Here is a 19691-nt window from a genome sequence, read left to right as displayed (position 1 = left end):
ACCAGCGTCGCCATTTTCGAGATTCTTGTTCTCAGGCTCTGTGTAATAATAATCTGTTCCGTGTCAGAGTCGCTTATTTCAATGGGTTTCCCTTCTTGCAGCCCTTATGTTCACTAGGGTTATCCCCCCCCCCCTCCCCAGCCGTCTCTGGTCCGCTTGAATACCGAGTGAAGTGCCCGCATTGCCAACAGGCGTCATCCATCTTCGCGGTGAAAAGTGTGTAACACCATAACTCTAGTGCTCTACTGATTTATTTTGCTTTTGTTTCATTTAATGTTACATCGATGAGCTTCTGTAAATATGTTTGATTGAATCCATAACACAAAATTGTATACTCCTTTCTTTGTAAAAACTTTGGATGTCATGGTTTGATTCTATGCAATGTAGTATATCTGTCATTTAAATTCTTTTGTCCCGCTTGGAGGGAGACAAAACTTACTGTATATATTTGGAATTTGTTTAAATAATTTTGTTTAGGACTACCTATATGTGCAAATGATATGTTTTGTTTAAAATGATTGTTTGCTGTTATGTAAACTGCTGACCTTCAATTAGAATTCTTAGTTATCTTGTGTCTAAGAGATAGTGTGGTTCCCCTCTGGAACGGAACTGAGTAGCGCGCGCAAATTGTGGTTGACGAAGGTAGAAAAGGTGGCACAAGAGACAGTCGGGGACGAGCTACCAAACTGTGAACTGCCAATGCAAAAGTTGTATATTGTGCTGGTTCCAAGTGAGACTTTTCCTGCCGCTTTCCAATGCCTCGGATGGATGGACAGAGAGCTGGAATTATTCTGAAATTGGTATCTATCATCGACACCAAGAAATGACAGATTCCAGTAATTCTACCTGCAATTCCACCTACCAACATGCAATCGCCACCACATTGCGCATCCATGTACCTACCTTGATTTTTTCCCTATCACAACACCTCTCAGGTTCCTCTCAATTTGAACTATGATTACCGAGTGTCCTAGTTTGTGGAAAAAATGAAAGCCTCAAAGCCCAATATTTAATCAAATAATGTTGTTTGATCTTTGGTAAGAAGAGAATATTCAGATTTACTGTGGATTTAGTGAAATTGTGGGAGGTAGTAAATGTAGTCTTGTGAAACCCTCCCATTGATGGAAACAGTCCAATTTAAAGTATTTTTTGGAGTTTCAAAGTCACCTATTTAATCATTTACTTGAAAGTAGAAGATTGTGGTAATAAAGACAATTTGCTGTTTCTTCCAAAAATTAAAATTCTTAAAACTGAGGCTTATAAAGTTTTGCTTAGGTAACGATCATAGTGCTGCCTGTAGTAAATTTTAAAAGGTGAGTCAGTTTCTTGTAAACTGTCAACATTGTGTCTCACTGAAGTAAAAGTCGTGAATTACAGTTGTGGAAAGTTGGATGCTTGCTAAGAACTTGTTTCTTTTGGGTATTGAAAGTGCATATTAATAGTGTAAAAAGATCCACAGGTTATCCTTTACCACTACTTATGAAAACAATAATTTCTTTATTCAAAAGACAGTGAGAAGTAACCTGTTAGGCAATTCCATATAACTTTCATTCTAAATAGAATAGTATTTAGTTGAGAGATATTTAACCTATGACCAGTTTATAATTTTGCAGTGAACTACATTTATAATTTTATGTCAGCTAGGAAAAATGTTTGAACAATAATACTGAACCTATGTCCAATTTATGATTCTGCAGTGAATATTAATAGTAATGTTATAAACTTATTCGGTTTGAATAAGCCCTGAAAGTAATAGTGTTTCGTCATCTGTTATATTTATGCAAATAGTCTGTCTTGTTCTGTCAGCTTCCAATCTTAACCGTGAACATATCCAGGTGTCAGAGTTCATTGCACTCGTGTGTGGCAAAATACAGTTTGTGTTTGTCGGTTAAATTTACTACTAACTACTTTCTTAAACAAGAACGTTAATCTTTCTCTTGCCTAATTAGGCTGGCGACCGTTTTCCTTATTTTTTTTAAACAGTGTAGCTAGGTAGAACATTATTTGTTATTGTTTGAACATTTACGTAATTCTGACTTTCACTTCCGATAAGCCACCTCCGTTAGGTACAACGCGCACATTATAACAAAATTCCTCTCAATTTCACAACCTACCTCCAACTTTAAGGTTATGGTACATTAGTAGCGGACAGGAGTGTTATACGTGGTCATAATTTTTTGGCTGTTCAGTGTACATATCCGTACACTCATTTTTAACATCTGCCTCTATTTACGTTCCGCAAAAATGAAGAGGCGCCTCTCTAAACCTGGTCGTGAAACTGTGTCATTTCTGTCCAGTGTGACACCAGGAAATGTCTGGGTGGGATCAACCTCCAAATCAAAGAAAGGGTGTGGCACATCGAAAAGCAGCTCAAGTTAATCAAGTTCTTCACTCACAATTCACTGACAATTCACTGTAATAGTGTCATCACAAAACCGGTACCGAGCGAGGTGGCTCAGTGTTTAGCAGACTGGTCTCGCATTCGGGAGGACGACGGTTCAATCCCGCGTCCGCCCATCCTAATTTAGGTTTTCAGTGGTTTCACTAAATCGCCTGAGGTAAATACCGGAATTGTTGCTTTGAAAGGGCTCGGCGGACTTCCTTCCCGATCCTTCCCTATCTGATGAGACCGATGACCTCGCAGTTTGGTATCCGCCCCCCCCCCCCACCCGAATCAGCCCAACAAAATGGGTTGGAAAGTTACACTGTATGTGAAGATGTTACTGACGTTTCTCCATTTACATTTTGCATATAATTTCGGTGTTCCATACTGATTATCAAGGGTCTACAAAATAAGTTAATGATTGCACAAATTCTTCAATCCATATTGCATTGTTTCATATAAGCTTCAGTACTTGCCCTGTACTACCATTCGTCAACATTCACCATTGTTGCAGTCTTCTTCTTTCAGGTCCTTCTCGCTCATCCTTCCAATTGTTCCCGTGCTCCTTGTTGTTGTCTGCGGCCTGCACTTCCTTCCCCCGGGTGGCGAACATTCCAGGGTGGCTTTTGTGAATCGTCCTTGCTCCATTCGCCATAAATGCCCATATTCAGCGCACGACTGGTTGTTCCATATCAATTATTTCCTCTGTTCTTCTCCTCCTCTATGTTGTGGGCATGCTGGCTCCATTCCTTACTCCATCCATCTCTACTGCCTGTGCTCTGCTTCTTTGCCGATCGCAGAATCCCTACTCCTGCATCATATATTGAAATCACGAAAGGCATGCAATAAATACCTCCAACTACCGTGTCGGGTGTAGTGCACCACCTGGAAATGGCGTAGACTCACCAAGTTCTTGCAGAAATACTGAGGCACGCTGTTTCTACAGCCGTCGATATTCGTGAAAGAGTTGCCGTTGCAGGATTTGTGCAAGCACTGTCCCCTCGATTAAGTCCGATAAATGTACAAAGGTATTCATGTCGGGCGCTGTGGGTGGCCAGATCATTCGCTCGAATTGTCCAGGGTGTTCTTCAGACCAATCACAAACAATTATTGCCCGATAGCATGGCGCAATGCAAGAATTCTATCGTTTCTTGGCAAAATGATGTCCATGAATGTCTGGATAGGGTCCCCAAGTATCCGAACGTAACCATTTCCAGGCAAAGTTCGGTTCAGTTCGATGTAAAGACAGCCGAGACCATTATGGAGCCACCACCAGTTGCACAGTGCCTTGCCGGCAACTTGGGTCAACGCCTTCGTCGGATCTGCACCCCACTCGTACCCTACCGTCTGAAATCGGGACTCATCTGACTGGACAACAGTTATCCAGTCTTCTAGGATCCAACCGATATGGTCACGACCCCAGGAGAGGCGCTGCAGGCGACTTGGATTACAAAGTGCCGCCAACCCCTAAAAATTAATAATGACAAACAACTCCGCTGTTTCTAGAGTTAATAGTTATCTTAATGTGTGGCTCACTATTTTAAAATGGTTCAGCGATCCCCATAAGGCAAACCAGCACAGTGGCACTCGACATGGAGATGACCGGTTGTGAGGATCAAATTTTCACCAGTAGTGTTTAACCGCCATAATGGATCTTGATCATCAAACTTTGCGCCAGTGTAACTGATCAAATTCCAAATCCCTGCCCAATTCCTCATGAAGCGATTGTGACGATCTCCTCGGAAATTTATATCATGCTCGGCGGTCGCCTTGGCACTGTTTGAGAGGAGAACGCTATGGTATGGCACGTCTTAAAGTAACGACATCGCAGGATGTATGAGTCGGATATGTGTCCATCCATTTGTGAAGCCGGTCTGCTGGGAGCGGTTTCCGGCGGGCGGCAGGGCGCGCGCTCCACAGCTGTATTTCTAGAAACGACCGTTGGACAGCCAGGCGGTTCCTACCACACGCTACCCCTCGAAAGGAGGGACTTTTTCAAACGGCCATTGTAACCGTCACCTACAGCCACGGTACGATATTCTGCGGTCTTAAACTACAACTAATAAGCGAAGTGACGTATCTGACTTGGGTTCTTTTTTGAGACATCAGTCTTCTGTCTGGTGTGACGTGGCCCGCCACGCATTACTCTCCTGTCCCAACATATCAGCTGAGAGTAGGAATTGCAACCTACGTTCTCAATTAAGTGTTGGATGTATTCCAATCTCCATTTTCCTCTGCAGTTTTTGCCTTCTACAGATCACTCTAGTACCACTGAAATTATTCCCTGAAGTCGTAACTGAGGTCCTATCATCATGTGTCTTTTTCTTATTAGTGTTTCCATATGTTATTTCCCTTGCCGATTTTCCAGAGGAACTCCTCATTCCTTAAGTTATCAGTCCACATAATTTTCAACACTGGTCTGTAGCATTGCATCTCAAAGGCTTCAGTCCCGATGTTCCCACAGTTGGGTTGGGGTTGGGTTGTTTTGGGGAAGCAGACCAGACAGCGTGGTCATTGGTCTCATCGGATTAGGGAAGGACGGGGAAGGAAGTCGGCCGTGCCCTTTGAAAGGAACCATCCCGGCATTTGCCTGGAGCGATTTAGGGAAATCACAGAAAACCTAAATCAGGATGGCCGGACGCGGGATTGAACCGTCGTGCTCCCGAATGCGAGTCCAGTGTCTAACCACTGCGCCACACCGCTCGGTGTTCCCACAGTCCATGCTTCACTACCAAACAATGCTCAGAAGTTTCTTCCTCAAATTAAGGCCTGTGTTTGATACTAGTAGTCTTCACTTGGCCAATGCTCTTCTGTTTTTATGTCCTCTTTGCTTCGTCCATTATGAATAATTTTGCTGCCGCGGAAAAGGATTCCTCAATTTCATCTACGTCGTCATGTCCAATTCTGATGTTAAGTTTCTTTCTGTTCTCAGTATTGCTGCTTCTCATTACTTTCGTCCGTATTAGAGTTTCACTTGGTCTATATACAATACTCACTCGACTGTTGATTCCATTATATATACTGTAGATCTTCTTCACTTTCAGTCAGGATGGCAATGTCATCAGCGAATCTTATCATTGATATCGCTTCACCCTGAATTTTGATCCCACTCTTGAAGCTTTATTTAATTTCCGTCATTACTTCTTTGATGTACAGATGGAATAGCAGGGTGATAGATTACATCTCTCTCTTACACCCGTTCTAATCCGAGCATTTCTTTTTTGGGCTTCAACTCTTATTGTTCCCTGAATGAGATTTTCACTCTGCAGCGGAGTGTGCGCTGATATGAAACTTCCTGGCAGTTTAAAACTCTGTGCCCGACCGAGACTCGAACTCGGGACCTTTGCCTTTCGCGGGCAAATGCTCTTCTGTAAAGTTTGGAAGGTAGGAGACGAGATACTGGCAGAAGTAAAGCTGTGAGACCGGGCGTGAGTCGTGCTTCGGTAGCTCAGTTGGTAGAGCACTTGCCCGCGAAAGGCAAATGTCCCGAGTTCGAGTCTCGGTCGGCCACACAGTTTTAATCTGCCAGGAAGTTTCATATCAGCGCACACTCCGCTGCAGAGTGAAAATCTCATTCTGGAAACATCCCCAAGGCTGTGGCTAAGCCATGTCTCCGCAGTAACCTTTCTTTCAGGAGTGCTAGTTCTGCAAGGTTCGCAGGAGAGCTTCTGTAAAGTTTGGAAGGTAGGAGACGAGATACTGGCAGAAGTAAAGCTGGAAGACCGGGCCTGAGTCGTGCTTCGGTAGCTCAGTTGGTAGAGCACTTGCCCGCGAAAGGCAAAGGTCCCGAGTTCGAGTCTCGGTCGGGCACACAGTTTTAATCTGCCAGGAAGTTTCATATCAGCGCACACTCCGCTGCAGAGTGAAAATCTCATTCTGGAAACATCCCCAAGGCTGTGGCTAAGCCATGTCTCCGCAGTAACCTTTCTTTCAGGAGTGCTAGTTCTGCAAGGTTCGCAGGAGAGCTTCTGTAAAGTTTGGAAGGTAGGAGACGAGATACTGGCAGAAGTAAAGCTGGAAGACCGGGCCTGAGTCGTGCTTCGGTAGCTCAGTTGGTAGAGCACTCGCCCGCGAAAGGCAAAGGTCCCGAGTTCGAGTCTCGGTCGGGCACACAGTTTTAATCTGCCAGGAAGTTTCTTATTGTTCCCTCTTGGTTCTTGTACCTACTATATTTTAACCGTCTTTCCTTATAGCTTGCTCCTATTTTTCTCTGACTTGCAATCATCTTGCACCATTTGACGTTGTCGAACGCGTTTTCCAGGTGAAAAATTCTTTGAATACGTCTTAACATTTCTTCAGTCTTTTTTTCGTTACCAACTGAAACGTCGGAAGTGCCTCTCTTGAAACTTTACTTTTCACTAAAGCCAAGCTGATAGTATACATCAGATCGTAAACATTCTTTTCCATTCTCCTGTATTTTACTCTTGTCAGCAACTTGGATGCATGAGCAGTTAAGCTGTTTCCTGGGATAATGCTCGCACTCTTATTGTCTTCAGTATTGTGTGGATAACATTTTCTCCGAATGTTTATGGTATATCGCCGGTTTCATGCATTCTACATACCTATGTGAATAGTCGTTTTGTTGCCACTTTCCCCATTGACATAATGAAAAATAATAAACAAATAAATATAAGAAATAAATAATAAAAATGACAGGAAAATTAATAATGAAGGGAGACGTATTTCTCGAGTAGAAAATAATAAAGTATTATTGTGTTTGCAATGAGAGGAAAAGTCCCAGCTGATGGGGTAGGGTGGCAGAGTGTGATTGGGGTGTGGATCTGGCGATCTCATATTAGCCTACTTTGAAATCGGAAAGCTGGAGGCAATACGGAAGCATGCCTGCCAAAAACCGTGAAATAAGACCTTATTGTTAGCAGTACCCTAACGGACAACGGGTGTGTCCCAGGTGCGACAAATCGGAATGAATACTACGCTCCATCCAAGTCCGATGGCACTCAGACGTGTGTGTGCGTGTGTGTGTGTGTGTGTGTGTGTGTGTGTGTGTACAGCATATACGAAAATTATGTATGGGATGTTTATATTTAGTTACAGGAACAGCATGTATAAATGTGAATGTCTTATACTTGTCGTAGCCAGAAACTTTCATCGGTGTTATGTGCTGACAAAGAAATAAATTACAGAATGAGATTTTCACTCCGCAGCGGAGTGTGTGCTGATCTGACAGGAAGTTTCAAAGAAATAAATATCCATATTGTTCTCAGGTAACAAATGTTTTACTTTGCCTTATGGGAAAATCATTATAAGGACTCGCTGAAAGAAATGCAGCTTCACTGTATGGACTTTGACATGACAGTTATCCGAAGTTGTTGTCGGTCTTTTGTTGATGATGTAGGGGTAACAGATTTGTGCAGAACTTAATTTGTTTACATTATATTGTCCTATCGTTATCTTTTAACACTGACTTAATGAATTTGCACGCTCATAAATTGTGGTGGAAGTGAGCGAAGGAAGTAATGGAGCTCAGACGTTACGACCAAGAAATAAAAGAGAGTAACCATACATCCTAGTTTCGCACTCTCCTTTCTCTCATCACCATATAACACAAATACCAAACTACGCTATACACATACCAACTACAGTCTCCTTAAATTAATACAACTCAGACACACCGCGAGGAAAGAAACCTGTGTGCGCAGAGTAAGGAAACCTCCCAATTTTTTACCTTCTTTGTTTTGGAACGCTTCGGATGAATGGTACTCTTCTAAAAGAAATGATAAAGTTGTTAAGAATTTCTACATATATGTACATTGATTATGAAGCAGGTTGTCGATTAAAGAAGACTGAGCACAAGGAATACACTACGTCACTCTGACTACCTCTGCAAGTAAATAACATTGCTGCTGTTAACTTATACCAGCAGAAACTAAATCGTTATCGAACAGTGCATGCCAAGGAAGTAGACAAAATGGAACATTTATTGTGTAGTTATAATTTTAATTTGTCTCTGAATTTGGAAAGATTTTATTCCTATAGGTAACTTTTCCTCACATAATATCGGATTTAGTCTGGAGACTTTTCGTCTTTGTGTGCAACTTTGTCGCTCATTGAATAAAGCAATTCCATTTAAAGCATCATATTCTTAAATCTGTGTCACTTTTTTGTTTCACGTTTGCGGACACTACTGAATTCTAAACAATGTGTATAATTCCACTGTGATATTTAGATATTTTCAGAGTCTTTTGTGCTTTACTGTTGTGTCCTCGTGTTCGCAGATCATGTGCGTTCTATAGTTCATAAAACGTCTTTATATTGTCGATGAATAGTAAACAAACTACATGAGCGACTTTCATCGTCCAAACAGATCAGAATCAGACCAGTATCTGGCAGAAAACTGTTTGGAACGAAAATATTACTCTGAAAACTTGTAAACGAATTCTTCAAGTAAAGTTGCAGTGACAGGGATTCAGTTACGTTCGTGAGAGCACGATTAGTTTCAACGATTCTACTTTTACATGCTATATAACGACTGAGGTGAAAGCTATGTTGGAGGACGCTGTACATACCAGAGTGAGGTAGCATGGGGAAAGCGTCAGCGCGCAACAAGGAGACAGTTAAATCGTATTCTTATTCCCTATTAATCGCAAGTGATTCCTTAGCTAAACGCCCCAGACATAAAAAAAGCAAACTGGCCTCAAAAATTGCATTTACGATTTGGACACTGTAACCTTTCAGTCCACATATCCGCGTGCGATTCATCCCTGTTACATTCTTTGATCCCTCACCCCTTCGACCTCTCGACCCCTCGCAACGTGGTTGCACTGCTGTGGTCCTGGGTCCGCCGGCCATCGTTATTGAAATGTATTTTCTGTCCAGTGTTAATGAAAAGCAATGGGGCCTGGTTGTTAAAATTCCAGCGAACATACGGACGCACTTTTCAGTTATTGGGAGAGTAAATACCCGCAGCTGTAAACTGTTCATGGTGCTACGTAAAATTAACGATTCAATCGAAATGCCATTTTTCTTGCGAAACGTTACAATACGGACAAAAGATGCTTTTAAACTACGCAAACTGGAATTTCTTTTTCTTTTGCAGTAAGTCTGCCAATCTTTCTGAGCATAGACTAAAAGAGAACTCGGACGATGTATGAAGCTTTTGTAAAAAAAAAAAAAATCCATTGTTCTGTCAGATAAAAAGCAATTAGTAAAGAAAGCAAATTTACTGCTGTTTTTCAACGCCGTGTTTACAGCTCCGTGTTTTTCAAAGCGCTGAACTGTTACATTTCGATGATAGGACACCTGTCGTTATTCACTGTATGGGGAGGGTTCCTACCACACCTCGCTGCAAGTTTCAGCTGATTACAAATATTTTAAATTTGTGTCTCATCATCCGATACCATAGGCCACACCATTCGGTTGGATTCCACCTGGAGGAAGGCGTTCCCTACATGGGGACGGTGTGCCCATTCGTTACTGTCTTGGAAGACGAACACACTGACACAGTGTTTTGTGTAGGACTGGACAGCCGGCTAGGCGATCTTCTCCTGACACCCAACAGTCCTCAAGTAATCCACAAAAGCTATGAGCGGCGTGAGATTTCCTTACATATTACCGACCCAGAACGTAACTGAAACTCCTCCACGCTGTGCCATGATACTGCATGCCATATGTATACGTCGTCTACATCAAAATTTGGCAGAGGATGCTCCCGATACGACCATACTTCTCTGTTCCATTCGCGAAATGTGTGTGGAGAGAGCCAAGACTGATTGTCTATAAACTTCGTTATGAACACTAGTTTTTCTGGGATAGGAGGAAGGGCAGCATCGGTCGTGAATGTTTTGTTGCAGGTCGATTTCAGCTTCGGTGTAGCTATTTTCAGTGCAGTTATATCCGTGACGTGATGACTCATTGTAAATATAATAGTACATGCTACCTCTTGGGATTAGAGATAACAAACATAAATTATGCACGTGGAGTTACATTTACGACGAGTCGTCATGGCTTGGATGTAATTCCGTTGAAGCTGAAATCGATCTGCTGTAAACAAATTAAAAATTTACGACTGATGCTGTCCTTCCTGTTGTCTTGGATCTCATTAATACGGTCGTGGAGCACTATTTTCCCGATTGGGAACAAACCTGAATATTATGTCTTATTTTCCGGTTGTGATCATTTAGTTAGACATGTGTGAGATGCTCTCGGAATTTCAGCAGTAATAGTTCATCCTTCTCAGCGTCTTAATTTAATCGTTGCAGCGCTAAATGTCTTTCTTCTTCTTCTACGTGATCAGGCCCAGTGGACCGCTCGCTGCTACAAGTTCCCTCCTCAACCGTATTCTGTCCATTGCTGCTATCTGCCATCCGTCCACATCTATTGAAGCTTGGTTTAAATCTTCATGGAGGCAACCTGTTCAACTCTTCTTGGGTCTCCCTGGGGGTCTCTTTCCTGTAGGTGTGAAATCCAGTAGCTTCCGAGTCCATCTGTGATCATCCATCCGGTGCTGTAGATGCCAAATATAAAGTTTTGAACATTGATGCAGTTTACAAATACATTTCCAACACTTATACAGTAAGTCTCAGTCTCAATCATCTATGACTGATCACATTCCATATACACCAGACCCACAGAAGATTTATACGACTTTCAGTACGTAGCTGTCCAAGTTCGAAGACCATAGATACCTTTCTTTATTACTAGCTGACTATCTGGCATTGTCCGGGTATGTATTTATTCCAGTTTTGTTATTCTATCTTCTCCTTCCCTCTCCTCTGACTGTCCCCTCACCCCCCCCCCCGTGTCGTTCTCTATCTCCCCCTTTCTCTGTCCACCTCCTTCTTACCCCATTCTCTGTCAATCTCCTCCTGCTCCACTCTCTGTCCATGTGGTGCTCCTCATGCTCTCTTTACACCTGCTCCTCCCTCCTCTGCCCATCCGTTCCCTCCTCTCTGTCCATCTCCTCCCCCTCCCTCAAAGTACATCTCCTTCTGTCCCCTCCATCTCTTTTTCATTTTATCTTTCTTCCTCTGTCCATCTCCTCCTTCCCATCTCTCTACGCATCTCCTCCTCCTCTTCCCTCATTCCATCTTCCATCTCTGCCTTCCCTGTCCATCACCTGCTCCCTTTACTTACTCTGCCCCCCCCCCCCCGACACCTTACTGTCCATCTCCTCCTCTCCCTTCTCTCAGCAAATTTCCTCCTCCTCCCTCTCTATCTGCCTTCTCTTCTTCTCTTTCTCTGTTTCTCTGTGCATTTTTCCGTATCTATATCCCTCTCCTTCCTTCCCCCTCCCCGTGTCTCTATCTCTTCCTTCCCCCTCCTTCCCCCCCCCCACCCCAACCCGTGGTAGTCTCTCTGCACCATCAAGCTGCCCTCTAAATTGCACACCATGAAATTTGCAACCACTGAAATTACACTGAGAAGAGGTAGAAGGAGGGTCCACTAATCCCCTGTCCTAGCTCCGCGGTCTGACCAGCAGGTAGAAGAGCCGAGGGCCCGTGCTGACCGAGCCCTATCTGGTTTCCTGATGAGGACTGGAGATGCTCCAATAAGAGCTGTAATGTCTCACTTTCTGCTATCCGAAGCGTTTATAGCTCTTTAATTTTTGATCCTAATCAATAATGATTTTTTACTTATAACCAGATCTTCAGAAAACACAATGGAAAACATTAAATCCGAATTACAAACACATATCTCTATTACACTGCAAAGCGTGCTTTAAAATAAAATACGGTCTATCTCCGTGGACCAGTTAGTGGTACATGTAATGTGCATAAGATGCGTTCTCGTTCTAACGAGAAGTTCATTTTTCATGTATACATTATGAACCAGAGCTTCACCGACAAATATCGCTGGTTGTCCAGGGTTATTTTCCGACTATTTTAGTATGACAGTGGTCTTCAGTGGATCGCTGCAGAGTAATTATATTTCGTTTCTTTTCTTGCGCCTTGTACCGGTATTTCATTGAAAATACCTGCGCAACACTGACAGTGGAGACGATGTGCGCTCTGTGTCTTGTTTGGAAACAAACTTATTCCATTCACTCAAAGTTCTTACAACTGACAACAGGAAGACAACTTTCCTCTTGGTCCTCAAGCTTGCATTTAGTACTGCTCGGTCCAGTCTCGGGTTGGTTTTTCCAGCTATGGTTGCATGTGTACACAACGGTATGGGAATGTTTAATCATGCAGAATTGGCCGATATGCATGTCGTCTATGGGTTCACTAAACACAATGGAAGAGCTGCACGGTGACGATATGCCCAGCTGTTCCAGAGCAATGGCTACCCTGCAACAGCAGTTTTTCATCTGTACATAGGCACCCTTGAATAAGCCTATTCTTTCGCGTTACTACGTTTTGGTGATTCCATATTACAACGATTTTCACTGTTGCGAAACTATTTTCCCAGGAAGGAAGATTATTCTAGCAACAAAGTCTGTTATTACTTCCTGACGCTCAACCGGAACCAACGGTCTTTATACCAAAACGCTCAGAAGATATTGCTGAACAAAATGGAGTTTTGTCGAAGGAATTCTGGTTCATTCTGTACAGGTGACATGAGTTGCAGGATTGCGTCGGATGTTTTGTTAAATTACAGCTGTTTATTCCGCACGCACGCACGCGCACGCGCACACACACATACACACACACACACACACGCACACTCCGGCCGTCTCCCAGCAGCCACACCACACTATTTCTGACGAAACATTCAGAAGAATTAGCGCCACAACAAACACAAGACCAACAGTGAACAAGTGAACAGCCGCAATAACGTAACACGTCTCACTGAGTATGGAGTCAGAGGTGTCTGCTCAGATCATGTTTCACCACATTTTGTTAAAGTGCATGTGGAAGTGAACTAGTGAGCGAAAAGTTTGGAAAAACTCTGTGGAAACAGTGGACTCAACACTAGTTGATACAGACACCAGCCAGAGGCACAAAACAGGACGGAAAATGTAAGTACATAAACGCACATAACCTCTACCCACGACACTGCTCTACACAAATACGCAATAATTTTCTTCGTGGCTAGTTTGCAGATGACATGCTGTCAAAGAAAACAAGACGAAAAAGAGCACAAAAAACCGATGTATAAAAATGCAGCTCACTTAGCGATGAAATTTTTAGGTGAGCGCCTAAGCAAAACAAAGCAAATAGCAAATATTGTAATTCTTAGGATTAGAAGAGTTAAACTGTCATAAATTTGATATTGTGTTTTACAGAAATAAAAATTTGACCCACAGAAGATACCTGGGTAAATATAAATAATCTAACTGAGTTTGCATAAGGCGGATTTTCAAAACAACCCAATTTTTAAATCTCAAACATGGAAGAATGTCAAGAGGAGCTTTAAATGATAGTAAAATGAGTATGTCATGAACTATGTGTCGTACAACGATATAATTTTTCAGGTACTTACAAGGGTACGTGTGAATACTGGCTGCAAAATGCCTTTCGAATACAGTCAGTAGTGAAGAAATAACAAAGTAAAATGTCACTCTTGATGTGGCAGTTCTACTGCATCAGTAGCGAAAGTGGCGTGAGCGATAAAATGTTTTCTTTTCGTCATTACGTAGGAGTAGTCAGTGAGAACAAGCTTCGTCAGGATTTGAAATCATGTGTACGGTTCGTTGCAACCAACTAACTGCTGTCATTGTCAAATAGTGCATTAATAGAATCTTAGAGCCGCGCGGGATTAGCCGAGCGATCTCAGGCGCTGCAGTCATTGACTGTGCGCTGTGCGGCTGGTCCCGGCGGAGGTTCGAGTCCTCCTTCGGGCATAGGTGTGTGTGTTTGTCCATACGATAGTTTAGGTTAAGTAGTGTATAAGCTTAGGGACTGATGACCTTAGCAGTTAAGTCCCATAAGATTTCACACACATTTGAACATTTTTTGAAAATCTTGGAATTCGCCTGTTTACTCACCCCCCCCCCCCCCCCCCCACACCCCCCCTGCTTTGAGGGATACACAGTTCCTATACTCCCGGCGATTCTTTTCAGAAAGTAAGAGACATGTCTAACAAGTTTGGATGAAATGGGTCCAGTGGTTTAGGAGGACATGTGAAACATCACTCTAGGAATATGAGGATGCCCCATGCACCACTGAGCGCAGGAGAAATGTGTGCAGACGAAGACAGCAATCCACACATAATTGGACGAAGAAAACATGTACTCGTTCTGTAATCTGGCCACAGACTGGGATGTCAGTGAATGGCTGTAAATAGGAGCTGGTGCAGAGATTGATTATCTTAGTACGGTAGACGACGGATTTATTTAATTAGAAACTATGATTCACATTGTTCTGCTCAGTCGCAATATACATTGTGTTGCACAATTCCCACTACAGCCTTATTGGGGTTTCAGATGGGACTTAGCACATAACGTTCTGATAAGGAACCTGCGCCAAGAAAAATACCGTCGGGATATAAAGTAAGTCTGAAAGTCGGTTCAGAGCTGACGTCTGAGGATGCGCACACAGTGAAAGCAATGAGCTCCCACGCGCGTGTTCTACTAGAGCCCAAGGCATGGTCAGCGTTTGGAGTGCTTGTCGGGTTCTCTACAACGTGACGAACGACTTCCTCTTCAAAGTCGAGAGTGTGACGCAACTGACGCATCTGTGGAACACCATAGTCAATCCCCCTAGTTCGCCAACGTACCAGTTTCTCGCAATCTTTGTTCTAGTCGAGCGATAATGGTATGTGATGTCCTGAGTGCAAAAGCGACTGACGACGGTGCCCTCTTCTCTGTGTCCGAAGCGGAGTGTTAAACAGTGTGAAATCTTGAAACTTATTTTATGTCCAAATGGTACATTCCTAGACAAGGAACCCTGATCCAAACTTCATCTAAATTCCCTCTAGGCCAACTAGCAGCTTCCCGCGTCCGGGTTCCCGGGTTCGATTCCCGGCGGGGTCTGGGATTTTCTCTGCCTCGTGACGACTGGGTGTTGTGTGATGTCCTTAGGTTAGGTTTAAGTAGTTTTAAGTTCTATGGGACTGATGGCCATAGATGTTAAGTCCCATAGTGCCCAGGGCCATTTGAACCATTTTGATCCAACTAGCAGCCAGTAATAGAAACTGTGAAACACCCGGTAATACATGAAAGATATTTTTATGCCAACAGAAGCTGCTTCTATACAATACTATGTTCTGCTGCAACTAACTTCGGCATAGCGTCGTTATCGCACCAGATTTACAGCTGCGCACCTCAGACTACCCAAACTAGGTGGCAGAAACAATAATGATGGAAATACACTTATGTCGACATAATATTAGTAATGTCGATGATAAGGGTGATAGTCGTGTTCTTTAAAACTTGTGTGGTATATGAGCGTATTTTTGATACCTTCTAATGAGTAATGCTTTATTGTGATGAGACCAGCTTCGAAATAACGACAAAAACTGCCAGAACTTAGTTTTATAGCTGCGGTTATCCATCACAACTCTTAGAAATAACAATATTGGAGATATGAGTGTGTGTACATGGTAATAACAATGTCGATGACGTAAGCGATAGTAATACTTATGGTAGTAGAAAATAGGGCCCATGGTTGAATACTAAGCAAAGCTCCTGGTGGTCCAATCAGGATAGACCGACTGCCGTGTAATCCTCTACCAATGGTGTCACTGTTTGTGGTATTTAAGGGGGGAGGGGGGCGTGTGGTCAGCACACTGCTCTCCCAGCCGTCGTCGGCTTTTTTACCTTGAGACCGCTATTTCTGATTCAAATAGCTCGGCAGTAGGCTTCACAAGGCTGAGTGCACCCGGTTTCAATCCTCCCACCAAGGAAAAATCTCTCGCCTTACCAAGTACCGACCCCAGATCCTCCACATACAGCAAGACACGCCGATTACTGAGCTACAAGTGCAGACTAGAATAACAGATAATATACTGTAATACAGACTACATAAATAAATACATATTATAAGATCTATGGATCTATGTATGTTTCAAATTTCCTCCTAAGCCACTGGACTGATTTGAACCAAACTTGTTACACCTCTTCCTTTCTGCAAAGAATTGCCGTGCGCATTTACTTAGTTGCAAGGAACTTTACACATAATTTCAAACATTTACGAAACTTGTCCTCCCTGACAAGCCCCCCAAAATGATGAAAAGAAAACATTTTATCGCTTAGTCCCCTTTCGCCGTTCATACAGTAAAACTGCCGCATCAGGTATGACGTTTTAATTTGTTATTTCTTTACTACTGACTGCGTTGCAGACAGTATTCACACGTACCACTATAAGTACCTGCGAAATTATATCGTTGTACCACACATAGTGCAACATCGTGCCCGACGTTTGAATTTATTACATCTTGGCTACAAACTGTATTCGCAACACATTTCGCAGGCAGTAGCCACGTCTGCCGCGGCTCTCAGGTACAAAATTAAATCATTGTACAACACATATCTCAGGAGATATGACACCATGAACATAGACCTGCTTGAAAATGAAGCTGCAGCGTCAGATTCGCTAGAATTACAGCTGAATACGTGTGAAACATGTAGAACATATGTGAGCTGTGTGTATGCGGGTAAAGCCATTGATAAAAAGCTCCTCTCGAACACCTGGATCGATCTCACTCACACTTTATACACATATTACTTACAATCTGGACAGACATAAGTGGGGGCAAGAACCAGCAACCTTCTATGAGGGTGGGGATAATAGATGTATGAAAACTGCATCAAGTGAAATTTGAACCCAACCAGAAATCCATGAAATTTACACCCAGTTTACCTAGAAACTACCCGCTCACTACGTCACGGCCTCCCTGCACCCCGAGTCCTCGCTCACTTTATCCCTCCAGCCGCAGTGGGGTTCTGCGCGGCCCTGTTAGAGCTGCGTCGACGCCGCCACCCAAATAACCAACGTGAACAAAGTATCCTACTGCCGACAGAGCTGCAAGAGCGCCACCAGTTGTCGACATAATGCACTACGATATTTCCTGTTAAGTACACATATGACACTGCTTCTACTTTTTGTAACCTTTATATCCAACTCTCTTTTTATGGTACATCTCTACACCTACATCTAAATAACTACTCCGCAATTCATACATAAGTGTCTGGAAGAGGGTTCATTGAACCACTTTCACACTATTTCTCTATCGTTCCATTCTCGAACTGAGCGCAGGAAAGACGAACACCTAAGTCTTTCTCTACCAGCTATGTTTTCTTTCATTTTATTATGATGATCATTGGTCACTGAAACTTTGCGAAGAGATCAAACCGCAATGAAGATTGTCTTTCATTTAATGACTGCCACCACAAATTGCGTGTCATATCCGTGGCTTTCTCTACTGTTTCGCGATAATACATATCGAGCTACCCTTCCTCGCACTTTTTCGATGTCCCATACCGCAAAGCAGTACTCTGCCAGAGGATGGACAAGCGTGGTGTGGGGAATCTCTTTAGTTAGATCTGTTGCATCTTCTGCTCTGGCAATAAAACAGTGTTTGGTTTTCCTTCCACTTTATCATCCATCACAATTCCATCGTTGTTTGGTTGCAAATGGTCTGCAAGTAGTCGAACGTAAGCATTGCCTGTCAACGATCGCTTCAAATTGACCAGAAGAGCCGGTCCATTCTCTGCAAACATGGCGCACGTTGTTATGGAACCACCACCAGTTGCACAGTGGGTTGTCAACAACTAGGGCCCATGGTTTCGTGGCGTCTGTCCCACACACTAACCTTATCAGCTCCTGCCTACTGAAATCTGAGCTCCTCTAACCATGTTACGTTTTCCAGTTTTCTAGGGTCCAACCGATATGGTCACTTGCCGAGAACAGTCTTTGCTATTAGCAAAAGGCACACGCGTCGGTCATCTGCTGCCATACCCCATTAACGCCATACTTCGCCGCACTGTCCTAAAGGACACGTCCGTCGTATGTCTCACACTGATTTCGGTGGTCACTTCACACAGTGGTGTTTGTCTGTTAGCACTGACAACGCCGCTGGTCTCGGTCGTTAGGTGAAGGTCGTCGGCCAGTGAGTTGTTCGTATTGAGAGTTATTACCACAAATTTGGTATTCTTGACACACGCTTAACATTATCGATCTCGGAATAATGAAGCCCATAACGATTTCCGCAATGAAATGTCCCACGCCTCTAGCTCTATCTGCCACTCCTCGTTTAAACTCTGTTAATTCCCACTGTGCGGCCATAATGACGTTGTAAACCTTTTCACATGAATCACGTGAAAACAAATGACAGCTCCGCCAATGCACGTCCTTTTCTATCTTGTGTGCGCGATGCTACCGCCATCTCCATATCGCTATACCATGAATTTCGTTACTTTGGTGTATAATGAGGTACTGTCTGGGAAATAAAGAAAAACTCCACAAATATTCAATTAGATAGCGACAAGATTTCAAAGTGACGAAAATACTGAAATGGTTCTTTAAATGTTCAGAAATGTAAAATGACACTTTTCAAAACGAAAATAGCGTGGTATCCTATGACTACAATATCAGCGAGTCACAGCTGGAATCGGACAACTCATACGAATACCTGGGTATAACACTATGTAGGTATATGAAATGAAAAGATCATATAGGCTCAGTCGTAGGAAGGCCGGCGAAAGCTTCAGTTCACTGGTATGATACTAGGGAAAACCTATCAGTGTATGGAGGAGATTGTGTAACAAACACTCGTGCGAACCATCTTAGCATATTGCTCAAGTGTTTGCGACCAGTACTCAATTGAACTAACAGGGGATATTCAAAGAAAGGAAGAAACGTGGCATTAATGGTCATGGATCTGTTTGACCAGTGCGAGATTGTGACGGAAGTGCTTATGAAACTGATCTGGCAGACGCTTGCAGATGGAAGCAAACCATCCCGAGAGAGCCTAGTTAGTAAGTTTCAAGGACCAGCCTTAAATTATGAACCTATGAACATACTACAGCCCACTACGTACCGATACCGTAGGAATCCCAAAGAGAATTTAAACTAATTACAGCGTCCACTGAGGTGTTTAAGTAATCATTCTTTCCCCTCTCCATACTTGAATGGAACGGGAAAAACATTCGTAACACTACATTGGGAAGTGTCCTGTGCCATGCACTTCACGGTATTTTGCACAGTGGGAGTCTAGATGTAGAATTACCGTTGAAAAGAAAATTGTTTTGATGTTTAAGTTACATATAGAGGACGCGCGCAAATAGCGCTAGGCATGGGAGACGAAGCTCCGTTCGATTCACGTTAACTACACAGGATGAACCAGAATTCCATTGACAAAATTTCAGATTTTGTTCAGGATTATTTTTTTAGCATTTTGGTATAAGGACCCTTGGTGTCAGGTGGCGCCTCACGAAGTAATAACGTAATTATGACTTAACAGGATT

The sequence above is a fragment of the Schistocerca nitens genome, chromosome 2, assembly GCF_023898315.1.
Source record: "Schistocerca nitens isolate TAMUIC-IGC-003100 chromosome 2, iqSchNite1.1, whole genome shotgun sequence".
Taxonomy (NCBI): Eukaryota; Metazoa; Arthropoda; class Insecta; order Orthoptera; family Acrididae; genus Schistocerca; species Schistocerca nitens.
Note: the sequence above shows the minus strand (reverse complement) of the source record.